Source organism: Mustela lutreola, chromosome 6, assembly GCF_030435805.1.
Source record: "Mustela lutreola isolate mMusLut2 chromosome 6, mMusLut2.pri, whole genome shotgun sequence".
Classification (NCBI taxonomy): domain Eukaryota; kingdom Metazoa; phylum Chordata; class Mammalia; order Carnivora; family Mustelidae; genus Mustela; species Mustela lutreola.
Genome location: NC_081295.1, coordinates 123,364,371 through 123,383,985, shown reverse-complemented (window position 1 = coordinate 123,383,985; position 19,615 = coordinate 123,364,371). Strand labels below are relative to the sequence as shown.

The window sequence follows — 19,615 nt, the reverse complement described above, 5'->3', positions numbered from 1 at the left end:
ACTTGAGCCATACTATAAAACAACAGTGTAAGTCTGACATGTATAGAACATTCCAGCCATGAACAGAATATACATTCATTTCAAATGCACATGGAGCTTTCTAGACGATAAGCCATATGCTAGGCCATAAAAAAACCCAATGAATTTAAAGGGGTAAAAATAATGCAAATATCACAGTGGCATGACACCAGAAATAAATAATTGGAATGAATTTGGGAAACCCACAATATGCAGAATTAACACACTTCTACATAATCAAAGGGTCAAAGATGTCAAAATGGAAATCAGAAAATACTTTGAAATTAACAGAAATGAAGACAGAGCATACCAACCCTGAGGGGATCTGACTAAAGCAGTGCTGAGAGGCAAATATATAGTTGGAACTGTCTGTATGAAAAAGAAACATGTTACCTGAACTTTCACATTAAGTCAAAGGATGAAGAGGAGCAAACTAAACCAAAAGCAGGCAAAAGGAAGGAAAAAATAAAGATTAGAGCAGAAGTTAATGAAATAGAGAAAAGAGAATAAAATAGCAATATAGGAAACTGAATCAAATGTGATCCTCTGAAAGATCAACCAAACTGACAAATCTTTAACTAGACTCACTTAGAGAGAGAGAGAGAGAGAGAGAGAGAGAGAAATGACCCACATTGCTGGGATCAGCAATGAAAGAGGTGATATTAGTACAGACCACACAGAAATCAAGAGAATTAGGAGATTATGATGCACAATTATATGCTAAAATATTAACTTGCCTGTATAAAATAGACGAAAACACAGAAAGACACAAATGACTAAAGCTGACTGAAGAAGAAATAGACCATCTGAATGGTCTATTTCTTAGACCATCTGAATGGTCTACCTATGAGGTAGAACATAGAGTCAATTGTCAAAAACTATTCCACATAAAAGCCCAATTCCAAATGGCTTCACTTGCAAATTATACCATATGCTGAAAGAATTAATAACAATTCTTTACAAACCCTTCCCCCCCAAAAAGAGGAGGGAACGCCACACATTCTATGAGGCTAGGATTATTCAGATACCAAAACAAAGATATCACAAGACAAAAAAACTACAGACCAATATCTCTTATGAATATACACACACACAGAAACACAAAGATCTCAACAAAATGTAGCAAATCAAATCTAGCAACATATAAAGTTAATAACAAGCCTAATGAAATTTATTCCGGGAATGCAAGATTGGTTAACCATCCATATAAATCAAGATAAAATATCATATTAATATCCTCAAAGAAAAGTCACATGCTTATCTCAACAGATGGACAAGAAGCATTTGACAAAATTGGACACTTTATCATGATAAAAATTCAACTACTAATAGAGGGAATTTCCTCAATCTGATTAAAGGCATTTATGAAAACCCTTAAGCTAACATTTTACCTAATGGTGAAAGACTGTTGGATTTCCTCCTAAGATCAGCAACACGAAATGTTCACTCACCACTTCTATTTCACATTCTGCTGGAGGGGCACCTGGGTGGTTCAGTCAGTTAATAGTCAGCCTTTGACTCAGGTCATATCCCAGGATCATGGTCCCAGGGTCCTGGGATACCCCTGCTTACGGTCTCCCGCTCTCAAATAAATAAAGTTAAGTTAAATTTTAAAAAAGGGAAACGCCAAGTGAGGTTGTCAGGTTGGCAGTTGTGTTTCCAAAAACTGGATTTGCCTCTTGGTGGGTTTAAGGCAAAAGACTCAATGAAGCCAAAGAATAGGGAAAGGAAGGGTTTTACTGACACATAAAGAACACTGGGAATACTTCCCAAGGCAACGTCTCCCTGTACAACACACCAGGGAAGTTTCAAGCTGAAGGTGCTGATGTCGTGACTCCTCTGACACAGGACACCTGAGCCTCGGTAGGAACTGCTGTCCTTGCTGCTCCTGGCACCTGGGTGACACTCGTGCCACTCGAGCCAAAATGTCTCTGCACAGACTTGGCACCAGAGCGGGGAGCCCGGAGCTGCCATGTCCCATCAGACCCGCCTCCAAGCAGGTGAAGATGTTAATACCTTTGCCAGGGACGCCTGGGTGGCTCAGTTGGTTAAGCAGCTGCCTTCAGCTCAGGTCATGACCCCAGCGTCCTGGGATTGAGTCCCACATCGTGTTCCTTGCTCAGCAGGGAGCCTGCTTCTCCCTCTGCCTCTGCCTGCCATTCTGTCTGCCTGTGCTCGCTCGCTCTCCCTCTCTCTCTCTCTGACAAATAAATAAATAAGATCTTAAAATAAAAATACCTTTGCCAGAAGAGAAATGGAAAATACAGACCTCTAATAATATCTATTGAAAATGAACACTTGGGATTGGATTGTGTAGTCAGCATTCTGATTCCTGGGGTAAGGATTATGATTCCTTTGTTTTACCCCTCCTGGAGGACAAAGAGCCGTGCTACATAGTGTTCAGGTTAGACTCTCAGAATGCCCAGGGATATGAGTGGATATTCACTGTCTGGTCTCCAGAACATTCTTGTGATCATTAAAATTTGTTGTATGCAAGAACAAGTGCGACTCTGAAAAAGGAGTTTGGAGGGGGCCACATTACAGATGAAGTGTTCGGAACAGTAAAGGAAGATGCATCATTACACAGATATAAAAACACAACCTTCTGTCACAATTGTCTCCTGCCCCATTGACCGCAGCTGAGGAAGAATCAAGGCAGATTAAAATTAATGAGGCAAAAACTGACATGGGTGAGGACACGCAGCATCAAACACTACAAGGAGTAGCATTTCCTATTTCTCGAGAAGCTTTTCAAGCTTTGGAAACATTAAGTAACAGACAGCTCAATTAAGTGCAGTTGGAAATACATATGAAAGATGAAATGATAATTTTGGCCAACATGACAAAGACAGAACTGAAAGACTTGCCAAGGAGGAGTCCCAAGGATTCAGCGCGCTACCATTTCTTCCTGTGGAAACATTCCCATGAAGGAGACGATTTGAAGTCCATAGTTTTTATTTATTCAATGCCCAGATGGATACATATGCAGTAAAGAGAATGGATGCTGTATTTTAGCTGCGAGATTCCTCTGCTAGAAACTGTTGAAAGACAACTACAAATGTACGTCATTAGATCGAAATGGGGTGCTTGGGTGGCTCAGGCAATTAAGTGTCTTCCTGCAGTTCAGGTCATAATCTCAGGGTCCTGGGATGGAGCCCCATGTCTTGCTCCCTGCTTGGCAGGTAGCCTGCCTCTTCCTCTCCCTCTGCCCCTCCCCTCTGCTTGTGCTCTCTCTCTCTCTCAAATAAATAAAATCTTTTTAAAAAGAAAGAAAGATAAAGAAAGAAAATGGGGATGAGCTGACAGCGGACTTCCTTTATGAAGAAGGAAACCCAAAGCAGCAGGTACATAGCAAACTTTTGCAAAACTGAAAGGTCCTGCAGTAAAATGAGGAATTCAAAAACTTACTAGGGATCCAGCTGAAAGTGAAGCCACTGATGATTAAACTCATTATATTAAGGATTCCAATACTAGTTTTTTTTTTTTTTTAATAAGGCTCTTTTTTTTTTTTTAACAGAGAGAGATCATAAGTAGGCAGAGAGGCAGGCAGAGAGAGAGGAGGAAGCAGGCTCCCTGCTGAGCAGAGAGCCCGATGTGGGGGCTCGATCCGAGGACTCTGAGATCTTGACCTGAGCCAAAGGCAGAGGCTTAACCCACTGAGCCACCCAGGCGCCCCCTCCAATACTAGTTTTTTAAAAACAGCTTTTAGTACAGAACTGTTACATCACTGCCCTCAGGTCAGCTCACTGAGCTGTTCACTTCTGTGTTTTTAAAGTCAAGTTTACAGAAGACTATATAGGATGTGCTATTAATTTTGTCATACTGTTTTTTAAGTATTTTTTTTAACTGTTATCACTTTTTAATGGAATTCTCCCAGACACTGTCCTCTCCATTAGAGTGTTTTTCCGACATTATACAAGACCCCATGGCTGTATCAGGCTCAGGATTATTTTGTCTTTTGCTCATAGTATAGTTCTAATGTCTATGTTGATGCATAGCAGTGAAAAAATGGAACAATGGGTAAAGCCCCCGTGTTTTGGAATTACGACTCATGGGCAGTGGCCAACAGCCAGGCCACATGGTCAGGCAGAAGGGCAATGGAAACATGGTCTATTAAAAGAATAGCCACATGGGGGCTGGGCCCTTGCTCATTATGGAAATTTGAGGTGTGCATCAAAGGAGGACATGTTGATGCCCATCACAAGAACCACCTTCTGAGTTTAGAAGTGGATTGGAATGGATGAGTGTGTTTCCTGGTGTCCTCTCTTGGGGTAGCCACCTAGGTCAGGGAAATAAGGGGACAGAGGGGGCTGTGGCAATGCAGGGAAAGGGTGAAACTCTACAGTCCACTTGCATCTTCTGAGGCCCAAACAGAACTGTTCTGGCTGCCAACCAAACACCACAGACAGCTAGGAGGCCGACCCCTTGGTAGGAAAGCCTTGAATGTAGCTGGCAAGTCAGAGTCATAATGGTAACCCCAAGGGGTGACAAATAGGCCTTGGCAGGAATGCATATTCTAGATTGTGCTTTGCTCACCCAGTGGTAGATGCAAATGGTCAGAGCGCTATTAAAACAAACAAGCAAAAAACAGAGCATAGCTACGCGTCAAGTAAAAATCTAAAAAGATAAAATGCACAGAGATGACTGGTCCTGTGAGGACAGCTCAGGGAATGTTACATGTGCACACCTCCACGCACTACCTCCAGAGCAAGATGCAGAACACACTGAGCTTTGCAGAGATTCCCAGTCAATACGTCACCACAAAAGGTAACCACTCTCCAACTTCTGACATTATAAATTAGTCCTGGTCTTCAGCTTCACATACAAAGGGTCATACCACTGTGTGTGGCTTCTTTCACTCAGCGCTGTGTCCGTGAGATTCCCCCACACTGTAGGGTGTAGCCACGGTCCAGTCTTCCTCAGGGCTGCATGGTATCCCGCTGTATGGATAAGCTACAACTTATGTATTTTTCTGTCATATGCGTCTATCCTGTTTCGCACTGGGGCAATCATACACAGTACTGCTGAGACATTCTTGTACACGGCTCTTGGTGCATGCGTGGAAAAAAAGTACTGAACCAGCAAAGAATACTCAGTCACATTCCTCACACCACAAACACACGACAAAACATAACAACCCATGATAGGCATACACACATGCTGACAGAGAAACAGCCTCATGGAGAATGGGAACAGGCAACAGAAACATTGTGGAAAAGGGGTGTCGGGGCCATGGAGGCATGACATGCTGGTTTACACCCCTTCACAAGTGTGTGCTCCCACCCAGCGTGAGTGGGGCTACAGGACGGTCTGCACCACACACTTTTTCCTGGGGGATCTGAGGAGGAGGGGGAGGGGACAGGTGTCAGTGTGACTCTAAAATCCTTCCCAAGAGAGAGGACCTCGGTGTGACTATGGTTCACCTCAACATTCATCCTACCCGATGCAGGGTCTCAGGACAGGGATGCAGGTGTGAGTGCCAGAAACGGGAAGGATCCCAAGACACTGTCAGTACTTGTTCAATGCTGATGTGGGAATTCCAGAGGGCCTGAAGGGAAGAGCTGTGCCTTCACCCCATCCGGCAAAGTTGGGGATGACGGCAAGCACAGCTACATCCCCTCGTGGTCCCTTACCTGCCCGTTCTGTCCCTGTGTTTCCCTCCCCTCTATGACTGGGAGTGGACTGGGGCAGAGGAGTCTTCTCAGACTCATGTTGCTGCCCGCAGTCTAGATCAGCACAGCAGCCACACATAATGTCTCTTCCAGTGGCAGAAAGTGAGGTATAAATGCAGAGAAGTAGAAATAGTAACTGAGGGTAAAGGAAGGGATAAATTCGCTATGTAATGAGAGAAATCCACAGTACCTTAGCACCTTGGAAGAAGTGTGAGCAAGAGATGACACTCTTAGCCCCATCATCCCAGACACCTGAGAGAAAAAGCCGTGTGCTGTGAGAACATTCCTGCTTCTGGAACCTGGCAACACTGAATGGACCCAGCAGACCTGAGTGGCCCCAGGAGACACTGTTCTCCAGCAGGAAGATGGACTGACTGTTAATGACTGGATGGGACTCGAGTCCTGGGCCAGCATCTCCGCAGTTCTAGTCCCACTGCTACAAGGGATCTGTGGTCAAAGACCAGGACTTGGCCTTTGGGATAATAAAAATATGTGGTCTTTGTCCCCGGTTCCTGGCACCCAGCTCCCCAGTCCTTGGGATCTCCTGAGTAATAAGAGCATCACCCATACACTGATGAGGTGGCTTAGCTGCAGTTCCTACACAGTTCAGGTTGTGGAGGAGGGGCTGGAGACTAGGAGGACCAAGCCATGACTAGAGAGTTGGAGCCATCAGCCTCACTCCCCGACCTCTGTGGAGAGGCTCTAGAGGCTGCTCTCCATCCCTGACAGCCAGTGACTGAATCAAGCATGCCTATGTCATGAAGCTTCCACAAAGACTGCTCCACAGTGGGGTTCACAGAGCTTCTGAACTGGCGAACATGTCCATATACTCCAAGGGGGGCACATTCTGAGTCCACAGGGACAGAGGGTCCCGCATTGGGACCTGCATGCTCTCACACTCCCGAGCCTCTTCATCTGGCTGCTCATGCGTGTCCTTATAATAAACCATACAGTCAACATGGAGTTCTCCTGAGAACTAGGAGTCCTTCTAGCAAACTACTGAATGTCCAGGGTACCCTCAACTTTGTAGCCAACTTGAACAACAGTACTGGGCACGTGGGAACCTGAGAGTTGAGACTTGCCTGTGAGCTAAGGGCAACTTGCAGGATGAGTCCTCCCACCTGTGCTCACCCCAGGTCAGCAGGGTTAGGTGTGAAATGAACAAATCAGAGGACATCCAGGTGGTGACAGGGAATCAGAGAGCTGGTCCGTTGGGGGAAGAAACCCTCTCCACTCCACAAAGAGAACTTGAGAGTTAGAGCAGCAAGTAACTTGTGCCTCATCTCATCCAGGAGCAAAGGATAAGCAGAACGGAAGCCTGTCTATCATGTCTGTCTGCCTGCGACCAGCTGTTCAGGATCCTTTTAAGAAAGGAGACAGCAGGCCCAGCATGGAGTCACGGCTGCCACACACCACCGAGAACGTCATACTTAACCTACTTCAGCTTCAGCTCTCAGGTTCCCATGTCCCTGGCACTGTTGTTCAAGTTGGGCAGTGGTCCCGTGAACGCTGACAGATGCTAGAGAGTCTCTCCCCAGAACATCGCCACACACAGGGAAACAGACAGTCACAAGACACATTGGTGTACACAGACCACTCACGTCTTGAAGACCCAGGGCTTCTCGTCCTTGCAAGAACAAAGGAGGGCAAATCTGCCCCGAGCCATCAGGCCACCAGCCCACCTCGCCACCGCCCATGTTTGTAAGCAAGAACTGCAGTGGACGACAGCTGGGTCTGATCACGTAGTGTCAGGGGAATGAGACGACAGCTGTCACTTATTACCCACTTGTTCCCTCAGCCAAACCTGAGCACCTACAGAGCACCAGGTCAAGCTGCAACCTCAGATCTGTGCTCTGAGAATGACAGTTAATCGCTCTTTCTCCATCCCTCGCCCGCAGCACCCCAGCGGCCTTCCGACAAGAGGAGAATTCCACAGTCAGGGCTTCGGAAGAGAACACTTCTCTCCACCAAATAGGAAGACCTGTTTCCCCCACAATCTTCCAGTGGGACCCAGCCTGAGGATCCACCAGACAGGGGAGCACACACTGAACCCGACTCAGGACCCGGGGACAGAGAGAGGCTGCCACTGTGCACGATGTGTTTGACAGGGGTGGTGAGTGACAGTGTGTCCCCCAGGCCCATGAGCGGCTGCAGTGGCCCATGTTCCAACCCAACCAACTCAGCAGTGCAAGTGGTGACCACTGGGCCAGTGGCAGAGGCCGGGATTCCCGTGTGAGTCACAGCCGGACGGCCACTGCAGGTGTGCTCCTGGCTGCACAGCCTAGCCTGTTCCATGACCATCCACAGAAGATGCACGTGCATACATGTGTTTGTGCCCTACCTTCTGTTCAAGTTCGAGCAGGGCTGGGTTCCAGGTTTGCTCAGAGGAATAGCTGCAGAGAGCAAGTGTTCAGAGATGCTCGTCACCCCAGCTGTGAACCGCTCCCTAATCCTCCCACGTGATGACATCCCATGACTAAATAATGCTGTAAATCTCACACATCACACCTTGTGAAAACAAACGTCCTCCCTCTCTTTACGAGGGAAAAAAACATAGTAAATGTGATTTTAATGCCCCTCTCCCAGGTCTAATCCCCTCTCTGACCTCAGCGGCTCCAGATCCATCTGAGCACCAGGTTCACTTGCGGGGCTTCTCAGAACACATGGGCCTCTCCCCAGACCCACAGACTCCATCCGAGTATTCGGCACAAGGACAAGAAATCACCTTTTTAACAAGCCCTGCAAGCAAGGCTGAGGCGCAGCCACGGGGAATCCTAATCTACATTCCTGCTGCTAAAAGTGTGATGGGAAGACCAGCAGCAGCCACACCTTGTCGAAAACACAGGAACTTCAACCACATTTCCCAGATGCAAACCACAGCGTGTCCAGTATCTGGCTCATGACCTATGCCAGTCAAGGGCTGGCCTGTAAGGAGCACCTCCCTGGTCGACAGGCAGTACCTTCACTAATGCAGCCTCAGACCCCAGCTGCTCTGCAGCCCGCCCAGCACAGACGCCCCTCCTGCTGCCGCTGCCCCCACACCCTATACTTCCTCACCACCCTGTGCCCCTGCCTCCCTTCCTCCCCACTCTCACAGCACCTCCCCTGCACACCAAGTATATTCCCATTTTCAACAAACCACCATCCTTGACTCATAGGTGCTATTTCCCAACCAAGCAGAAGCGCAGACTCTGCTTCCTAACTCCTTGACTTTGGACTGGAGCCAGCACAGGATCGCTAGGGCAGAGGTGGGCAAGCAGAGGATGGAAACATAACAGGAACTAACTCAAAATGAGAAATTCGGGCAGGGCTCCTGTCTGCTAATCCAGCTAATCCAGAATCTGTTCCTCAGAGAAGACTGGGGAAAAGATGAAAAGAACAACTGAGCCCCAGAAGGAGGGCAAGACCTGAATGAGTCTGAAAGTAACCCCTGGGTACCACAGGTGCCTGGGCATGGGGGCCGCCCTGGGCCTGTGGAGACTCCGATGGGCCAACCGCCTCCTGCCACTGTCAGGCAGGAGACACCTGAAGCTGACAGAGACCAAACTCCTACCTGAACATGAAAACAGGCCTAATCCTCTCCAGTAACAAAGAAACAACAAATAAACACCCAAAGATAGGTTGAAGGCCCAACCCAGGACTGAGCCAAGGCTGTCCTTGCCACACAACATTGCTGCCCACACTCGGTCCCAGAGACAGGACAAGGTGTGGGTGATGTCCAAGTCTCTGTCCTAGAAGGACAGGTCCCACTGGAGGGATGAGGACAAAAGAACAGAGAAACTCCCCAGCTAAGTGGTAACCATGTCACACCCACACTGAACTGAGCACCAACTGGGCTCCACAGGGCTTTTCACAGCCTTCTCGTGTCCCCACCTAGAGGAGACCCGGCACACCAAACCTGCAGATTCTGGAAGGTTCTCAGTACTTCTAATTATTTCCTCTCTCAGACTTTGGGATCTTCTCCTTTAACTAACTGATCCACTCCTCATGACAAGAACTGAACAAAAACAAGTGACATCCATGGTCCTATTTTCAACAAGGAAGTAAGAAGTTGTAGCTCAGTGTCACACAAAGTAAAGACAGGGATGGAGATGGCCCACTCTTCCTTGGCTAGAATAGGAAAGCAGATGAGGAAAGAGAACACAGGTAGTTCTTGGTGGGGTGAGGCAGTGAGGTGGATTAAGGGGATAGTCACATGGGAGGGGGGCCTGTCTCCCCACCTCCTCACAGTATGTTAATAGGAACACAAACACATTCAAATGTCCTTTGCAGAAAGAGAAATCAGGGGTGTTAATGTCACAAGATGGGAAAGTGAACACATCTTGCACCACTCAGTCCCCCCCACAAGGCAGCTGGCTCACACTGTGAAAGGAAACAAACATGAATAGATTCAGGTCAGTCATATGTGTGGACTTTCTCAACAGCCCACCACATGCTCAAAATATCCACTCAAAGAATCCCCACAACCCAGTCATGGCCCCTTTCTCTCTGTCAGGCCTATGTCACGTCCTCCAGGGTCTCATCTTTAGAAGTGGAGAAAGCCCTGGGAACTGTCACTGCCTGGGGAAGAACAGACAGAATGTGGTCAGAGCCCACAGGAGCTGAAACTAAAGGATGAGCTGTGGGGTGGGTGAGCTCCCCATGGGGTCCCCTCTACACTGTCTCAGGGTCTCAGGAATCACCCCTCCATTCTCACTCGCAGCCTGAGCATAACTCCTTCCTCTTCCACCTGGGGAAAGAAAAAATCCCATGAGATGCCATGGGGGAGGCTGGGCCTGAGATCCTAGATGAAAAGGATAGCGTGGACCACAAGGAAGTTTCCAGAACTGTCACTGTACACCTAGGGCAGGATCAGGGACATGAAGAAAAGAGATGGCAGGGTGAGACCAACCATCCTCCTGTAGTCTGTCCTCAGCAAGGACCTTGCTCTCTGACTGCTGGGAATCAGGTCCATCACCACATTCATCAGGATGATTAATATAGCTTTCACTCTCACCTGTGCTTTACTACACAGTGATGTGGCAATGAGCCCCATGGTGGAGACGCACCTGTGTGCAAACAGTGCTGCCCGTAAACAAGGCAGAACAGACTTTCACCTGGACAAGAAAACTCAGAGTGCTCCCCTTCCCTACCTGAGCTCTCCTTCCTCCACATGACAGCTCCAACCCCCACAGCACCAGTGACACAACGACAACCAGACCAGCCAAAATGCCCACAACAGGAATGGGGGACCGAGGAGGGAATTCTGGGAAGAGAGGATAAGGTGAGGGCCTTGACCCCCAGGTCTCAGCCCCGACCCTACTGAAGATCTCCACAACAGCTCCTGATGTCCCTGACAGCAGACTCTGTGCCCAGGCTTCCCTCCTTATCCCACCTCAAGGTGATGCAGCCCCTCAATGCTGCACATGGCATGTGTATCTCTGCTCCTCTCCAGAAGGCACCACCACAGCTGCCCACTTCTAGAAGGTTCCACCTCCTGCAGGCCTGATCTCCACAATCTCTGTGTCCTGTGTCAGGTCCTCTTCATCTCGCTGCCAGGCCAGGGTGATTTCCGCAGGGAGAAGCCCAGGGTCCAGCACCTCAGCGTGACCTCATAGTCGGAGACGGAATGTTAGGTGACATGTGTCTTTGGGACATCTGAAGAGAAGGGTCAGAAAATTCAGGAATTTAGAGAGGAGTTAAGATGATGGAGGAGTAGGAGAACTGAAGTTCATCTGGTCCCTGGAATCAGCTAAGTAGTTATCAAACCATTCTGAACATCTAAGAAATCAATGGGAGCTGTGAAGAAAGAAATGCTGCAAGTCTACAAGTAGGAAAGCGACCACTGTTTGGGAGGCAGGAGGAGCGGAGACATGAATCCAGGGTGAAATATCGTAATCGAAATATCGGAGCATACGGCAGGGCAGAGACAGCTTGCTTCAGGAGGCAGCTGCCAAGTATTATAAACAGCAGAGCACAAAATCGGGACTTTAGAAATCTGTTCCAGTACGGGAGGTCCCTGGCTAAATATACTCAGGTGTCGAAGTGGGGCGGAATCTGAGGTGGGAGAGCATGGTCTCAGGATCCCCAGGGTCAAAAAAAGAACAGGGGTGCCTGAGTGTGGAAAGTTCCCAGGCATCAGCTTGGGGAAACCTACTGCAATCAGTGAGGGTAGGCGCCCACTTTATGCTCAGGGTTGCCATAAACAGGGAACCACTGCACAGTCAGGGGAACTATTCTCCCAGTAGGGGCCCAGCAAGTGGAGAAGCACAGGGAGACACCCCCCTCCTCCTCTGGGTGGAACTGCCCCGTCCCCCTGCAGGAGTCCTTGAGGTTGGAGTTTTGAAACTTGGTCACGTGCCTGACATAAAAAAAACGCTTGGTCACAGTCTGGGTGAACACAGTTTGTAGGGAAACAGGGGAGACCAGAGTGACTGACTGCTTTTCTGTGCGGCTCACTAAAGAGTGGGCAGTGTGAATTTTCAGCTCCAGGGCTAGAGAGCAAGGTGTAGCCATATTCCCCGGGTTGATCAAGCTGAAAGCCTCCGCGCAAAACAGCGCCACCTAGTGAAACCCAGAGCAGCCTACACTGAGCCCAGCCTCTGCACAAGGGAGGTGCAATTCCACCAAGGCAAAGTCCACCTGAGAATCAGTTTAAGAGGCCCCTCCCGCAGAAGACCAGCAAGAAGGCCGACACCAAGTTGACAGATCATAGGGGCTCCAAAGCTTTGACTCTTGGGGAAAACAGTATATAACATTCATGGTCTTTTTTTTATTCTCTAGTCTTTCAGTATTATTTTTTCATCTATTTTATTTTCAATTCTTTTTTTTAATTTTTACATATACATTATTTTTTAATTTTTTATTTCCTTCTGTTGAATTTTATTTTATTTTGTTTTTGTGTATATATATATTTTTTTCTTTCTTACTTTGGCATCTAGTTTCTTTTAATAAGCAGACCAAAACACACCAAGGTTTAGTTTTTGTTTTGTTTTTTATTTATTTCTTGTTTTGTTTTGTTTATTTCTGTTTTGTTTTGTGTTTTTATGTTATTGTTGTTTTTTTTTCTCATTCTTCTATTCTTTTCCGGACAAAATGATGAGATGGAGAAATTCATCCCAAAAGAAGGATCAGGAGACAGTACTTACTGCCAGAGATTTAATCAATATGGATATAAGATGTTTGAACTAGAATTTAAAACGACTATAAAGATTCTAGCTGGGCTTGAAAAAAGCATAGAAGACACTACAGAATCTCTTACTGTAAAAATAAAAGAACTAAAAAAAAATAAAAATAAAAGAACTAAAATATAGTCAGGCATTTAAAATGCTATTACATTAAATGGGTGCCTGGGTGGCTCAGTCAGTTAAGCATCTGTCCTTGGCTCAGGTCATGATCCCAGGATCCCGGGATTGAGCCCCACATCAGGCTCTCTGCTCAGTGGGGAGCCTGCCTCTCCCCCTGCTTGTGCTCCTTCTCTCTCTATATCTCTCTCTCTCACTCTCTCTCTCAAATAAATAAAATCTTTAAAAATAAAATAAAATAAAAATGCTATTACTGACATGTAGTCCCAAATGGAAGCAATAAAAATGAAGGTGAACAAGGTAGAAGAGCGAGTCAGTGATACAGAGGATAATATTTTGAAAAAAAGAAAACTGAAGAGAGAAAAATGATTAGATCACAAAGGGAGACATAGAGGACACAGTGATCCCATAAAGTGAAATAATATCCATATTATAAGAGTCCCAGAATATGAGGAGTGGAAGAAAAGGTCATAAGTTTTATTTGAACAAATTATAACTGAGAACGTCCCTAATCTGGGGAAGGAAACAGCATTCAGGTCCAAAGTCCAGAAGGCACAGAGAAATCAATAAAAACAGGTCAACACCTTGACATATAATAGGGAAGCTTGCAAATTTCAAAGATAAAGGGAAAATGCTTAAAGCACCTCAGGACTAGAGGTCCTTAACCTACAAGGTTAAGATGTATGCACAGAGACCTGGCAGGCCAGAAAGGACTGTATGATATATTCAAGGTGCTAAACGGGAAAAATATGCAGCCAAGAGTACTTCATCCAGCAATGTTGTCACTCAGAATAAAAGGAGAGATAAAGATTGTCCAGGAAAAACAAAAACTATATGAATTTGTGAACACTAAATCACCCATTGAAAAAGATATTAAAGGGGGATCCTTTGAACAGAGAGAGAGCCAAAAAGTAACATAGACCAGAGAGGAACACAGACAATCTACAGGAACAGTGACTTTACAGTTAATACAGTGGCACTAAATTCATATCTTTCATTAATTACTCTGAATGTAAATGGACTAAATGCTCTAACCAAAAGAAATAGGGTATCAGAATGGATAAAAATAACAAGACCATCAATATACTATTTACAAGAGACTCATTTTAGACCTAAATACACCTCCAGACTGAAAGTGAAGGGGTAGAAAACCATTTATCATAACAATGGACATCAAAAGAAAGCTGGAGTAGCCATCCTTACATCAAACAAACCAGGTTTTAAACCAAAAATTAATGAGAGATGAAGAAGGATACTATATCATAATAAAAGTATCTATCCAACAAGAAGATCTGCCAATTGTAAATATTTATACCCCTAAATTGGGAGAAGCCAAATGTATAAACCAATTAATAAAAAAATGAAGGAAACTCATTGATAATAATACAATAATACTTGGGGACTTTAACACCCCACTCACAGCAATGGACAGATCATCTAGGTAGAAACAATAAGGAAACAAGGGCTTTGAATGACACACTGGACCAGACAGACTTCACAGATATATTCTATATATAGTTACCCCATTTTATTTTTTTTTAAGATTTTATTTATTTATTTCACAGAGAGAGACACAGTGAGAGAGGGAACACAAGCAGGGGAAGTGGGGAAGGAAGACGTAGGCTTCCTGCTGCACAGGGAGCCGGATGCAGGGGTCAATCCATCCTGGGATCCTGACCTGAGCTGAAGGCAGATCCCAGTGACTGAGCCATCCAGGCACCCTGAAGACCCCATTTTAAAGGAGAATTACAGACCAATATCCCTGATAAAAATTCTCACCAAGATACTAGCTGATGGGATTCAACTGTACGTTAAAAGGATTTATTCCTGGACTACAGGGTGGTTCAACATCTGCAAATCAATCAGTGTGAGATGCTACATCAATAAAAGAACCATATGATCCTCTCAATAGGTGCAGAAAAAGCATTTGACAAAATACAGTGTCCTTTCTTCTTTTTTTTTTTTTGTTTTTGTTTTTGTTTTTCAGTGTCCTTTCTTGATAAAAACTCTCCACCATGTAGGGATCAAGGGAATATCATATGTCAATATCATAAAAGTCATATATGAAAGACCCACAGTGACTATCATCCTCAATGGGGAAAAACTGAGCATGTTTCCTCTAAGGTCAGGAACACGGCAAGGATGTCCACTCTCACCACTGTTGTTCAGTGTAATACTAGAAATCCTAGGCTCAGCAATCAGACAACAAAAAGAAATAAAAGGCATCCAAATTAGCAAGAAAGTCAAACTCTCACTCCTCGCAGATGACATGATACTCTATGTAGAAAACCCAAAGACTCCACCAAAAAATTGCTAGATCTGATACAGGAATTCAGCAAAGTGATGGGATATAAAATCAATGCACAGAAGTCAGTTGCTTTTCTAAACTCCAACAATGAGGGAGGAGAAAGAGAAATCAAGGAATCGATCCCATTTACAATTGCACCAAAACCCTGCAATACCTAGGAATAAACCTAACCAAAGAGGTAAAGGATATGTACTCAGAAAACTATAGAACACTCATGAAAGAAACTGAGGAAGACACAAAGAAATGGAAAAACATTCCATGCTCATGGATTGAAAGAACAAATACTGTGAAAATGTCTATGCTACCTAGGGCAATCTACACCTTCAATGCAATCCCTATCAAAATACCTCTACTTTTTTCACAGAAATGTAATAAATAATCCTAAAATGTGTATGGAACCAGAAAAGACTCCAAATAGCCAAAAGAATGTTGAAAAAGAAAACCAAAGCTGGCGGCATCACAGTTCCAGACTTCAAGCTCTATGTCAAAGCTGTAATCACCAAGACAGTATGGTACTGGCATAAAAACAGACACACAGATCAATGGAACAGAACAGAGAACCCAGAAGTGGACCCTCAACAATATGGTCAAATAATATTCAACAAAGCAGTAAAAAATAGCCATCACGGAAAAAGGACAGTCTCTTCAAAAAATGGTGTTGGGAAAACTGGACAGTCACAGGCAGAAAAATGAAACTGAACTACTTTCTTACACCATACACAAAGATAATCTCAAAATGGATGAAAGACCAACATGGAGACAGGAATCCATCACAATACTAGAGGAGAACACAAGTAGCAACCTCTTCAACCTCAGTCACAGCAATTTCTTGCTAGTCTCCAAAGGCAAGGGAAACAAAAGCAAAAATGATTTACTGGGACTTCATCAAGATAAAATGCTTTTGCAGAGGAAAGAAATAATCGACAAATTAAAAGGCAACCTACTTAATGGGAGAAGATATTTGCAAATGTCTTATAAGATAAAGGGCTAGTATCCAAAACCTATAAAGAACAACCCCAACACCCAAGAAACAAAAACTCTAGTCAAGAAATGGGCAGAAGACATGAATAGACATTTTTCCAAAGAGATCCAGATGGCTAAAGACACATGAAAAAAATGCTCAATGTCACTTGGCATCAGGGAAATACAAATCAAAACCACAATGAGATACCACCTCACACCTGTCAGAATGGCCAAAATTAACTATTCAGGAAACAAGAGATGTTGGTGAGAATGCAAAGAAAAGGAAATCCTCGGGACGCCTGGGTGACTCAGTCGGTTAAGTGGCTGCCTTCCGCTCAGGTCATGATCCCAGAGTTGTGGGATTGAGTCCCATACCGGGCTCCTTGCTCAGCAGAGAGCCTGCTTCTCTCTCTCCCTCTGCCTACTTGCGTTCTCTCTCTCTCTCTGTGTCAAAAAAATAAATAAAATCTTTGAAAGAAAGAAAGAAAGAAAGAAAATAAATCATCTTCTATTGTTGATGGAAATGCAGACTGGTACAGCCAATCTGGAAAACAGTATGGAGGTTCCTCAAAAAGGTAGAAATAGAAGTACCCTACAACCCAGCAATTGCACAACTAGGTATCTCCTAAAGGATATCAACATAGTGATCTGAAGGGGCACATGCACCCCAATGTTTACAGCAGCAACATCCACAACAGCCAAACTATGGAAAGAGCCCAGAGTCCATCAACAGATGAATGGATAAAGATTTGGTACATATATACAATGAAATATTACTCAGCCATCAAAGAGAATGAAATCTTGCCATTTGCAACAATGTTACATACGTATGTATGTAACAATATGTACAATGTGGGTTTTATATGTACATGTGGGTTTTAAGAAACAAAACAGATAAACATAGGGAAGGAAAGGAAAAATAAAGTAGGATGAAATCAGAGAGGGAGACAAACCATAAGAGACTCTTAAGTCTAGAAAACAGGGTTGCTGGAGGGGAGGTGGTGGGAGGGGAGGGATAATTGGGTGATGGCATTAAGGAGGGCAGGTCAGGGTGCCTGGATGGCTCAGTGGGTTAAAGCCTCTGTCTTCAGCTCAGGTCATGATCCCAGGGTCCTCAGCAGGGAGCCTGCTTCCCTCTCTCTCTGCCTGCCTCTCTGCCTACTGGTGATTTCTCTCTGTGTGTCAAATAAATAAATAAAATTTTCAAAAACCAAAAAAAAAAAAAAAAAAAAGGAGGGCAAGTCAGGTAATGAGCACTGAGTGTTACAGGCAATTGATGAATCACCAAGTTCTATCTCTGAAACTAATCATACAATAAAAGTTAAGTAAACTGAATTTAAATTTTTAAAAACTGTTAAAAGAAAAAAAAATTCAAGAACTTTACATCTGTCTTGGCCCACTGAAGCAGCTCTCATGTGGCCATCTTGAGAATGAACAGGACAACTGGGTGGGGAAAGACAGCAATAACCTAGACACCAGCCTGAACACATAATCTCTTCTTGTTTGGAAAGTTCTAGAATTAGGGTGAGATGGCCGAATGTAGAAGGCAGGTTTCTGTGAGAGAAGGAATTTCCCGTACTAGACTGGCTGGAGGCCAAGTGACTCAGAATAGGTAAAGTCAGACCCCAAACACATGGCGTATGGGGCAGAGAACAAAGCCTTAACACAATCCCCCAAGGTTCCCAAAGGCACTGTGAGTCAAAGGGAAACGCTCATCAGTTTCAGAAATGGTCTCCTCCTCCAGGTATGGGTGATGGCATTAAGAAATGGTCTTAATACCTCCAGGTATGGAGGAGGAGACCATTTCCCTACGAGAAAGGCAAATCCTTAGAGCCACTCTGGTACCGGGTCTGAAAACCCAGGCAGAGTTAGTCTCCAGACCAGAACCTCAGGAGAGCCATATAGTGGTGTGGATCCCATGTCTTCCTATCCTCTTAGGAGGCCTCAGCCTGAAGTGAAATCGTGTTAAGTCCCACGGCCTGTGGTACCTGTGCGATGCAGCGTCTTATTCCCCATCACCAGGTACCTCCGGAGCCACTCCACGCACGTGACCACCAGGTCGTTCCTCTGCGGCTCCGCCACACCTGCTGCCTCCCACTTGCGCCGGGTGATCTGCGCAGCCGCGTCAGCCGCGGTCCAGGAGCGCAAGTCCTCGTTCAGGGCGAGGTAATCCGCGCTGTCGTTGGCGAAGTGCCTGTATCCACCGAGGAGGCGCCCATCGGATCCCAGGTCGCAGGCAGACGTCCACTGAGTGGTGTGCGACCCTCCCCCGCCCCCGTGGTCAGCTCCGCCCCAGAGGCCCCGCCCCTAAGCTCTGCTCTGAAGCCCGGGTCCCCCGCCTGCGAACCCCAGGGCTTAAAGCCAAAACTGAAAGGCAGGTAGAGTGCCCGCGGGCTCTTCCCAGGTGGGGAGACGGACGGTCCCGCAGCCCGGTCAGTTGGGATCACGGCTGCGACCTGGACCCGGGCCCGCGTCGCTAACCGGCCTCGCTCTGGTTGTAGTAGCCCCACATGGTGTGCAGGCTCACTCGGAAAGTCTGTGGGGTGTCCTTGGCGCCCCGCGTCTCCTGGTCCCAAGACCCCAACCCCTCCTGCTTCACCCACGGCACTCGCAGCTCCATCCTCGGATTATCCCCAGCGCTGTCGAACCGCGTGAACTGCGTGTCGTCCACGTAGCCGACTTCCCAGTACCAGGGCTCCCCGCAGCCGGGCCGGGAAATACCTCAGAGAGTGGGAGCCTGCGGGCGCGGAGGGGCGGGAAGGCAGGCGGAGGGAGCACTGAGTGGGAGAGAACAGGGCGGAGGCGGGGAGGGACGGGGGTACACAGGCCCGGGTGGGGCCGGGAGCGGGGACAGCCGAGAGGCGCCTTCCCCCGGGATCCCGCCTTCCCGCCCGGCGGTCCCCTAGCTCCCACCGCAGAGGCTCTTTCCTCTCAACCCGCACTCACCCGCCCAGGTCTCGGTCACGGGACCGACAGCAGCAGGAGGAGTATTTTGCGGTATTTCGACTCGCATTCCTGGGGTCTCGAGAATCTAAGTTCCGGTGGATCCGTGGCACCGACAAGCCGGGAACCGCGGCGACGCCGATTGGCTTCTCTAGAAACGGGGCGCGCAATGGGAGTGAGAGCTGGGACTACGTCATGAGTATCCAGGCAGGAGGACAAGACAGGTTGTGAGAGGGAGAAGAGAAACCCGGGGAATAACGGCCTGGGCTTCCCTGCCCCAGACACCGATCTCAGGCCTGGGACTTTCAGAGCCAGGCCTTCCGGGAAACCCCTGCTTCCTCTCCACCTGCTCCCCAGGCCTGGCCCAAGGTCTTTCTGGAAGAGACACCAGGGAGAGACACCAGGCAGGGATCAGCCCCTTTTGTCCC

The 19,615-nt window shown here is 46.6% G+C and overlaps 2 pseudogenes; one reads left to right on the top strand and one right to left on the bottom strand.

The window, feature by feature from the left end:
- LOC131834701 (HLA class I histocompatibility antigen, alpha chain G-like) overlaps positions 1 to 19,329 on the bottom strand; it is a 172,450-nt pseudogene extending 153,121 nt beyond the window's left edge.
- On the top strand, positions 1,991 to 3,543 carry LOC131834389 (twinfilin-1-like; annotated as a pseudogene).
- Positions 19,330 to 19,615: the final 286 nt, after the last annotated feature.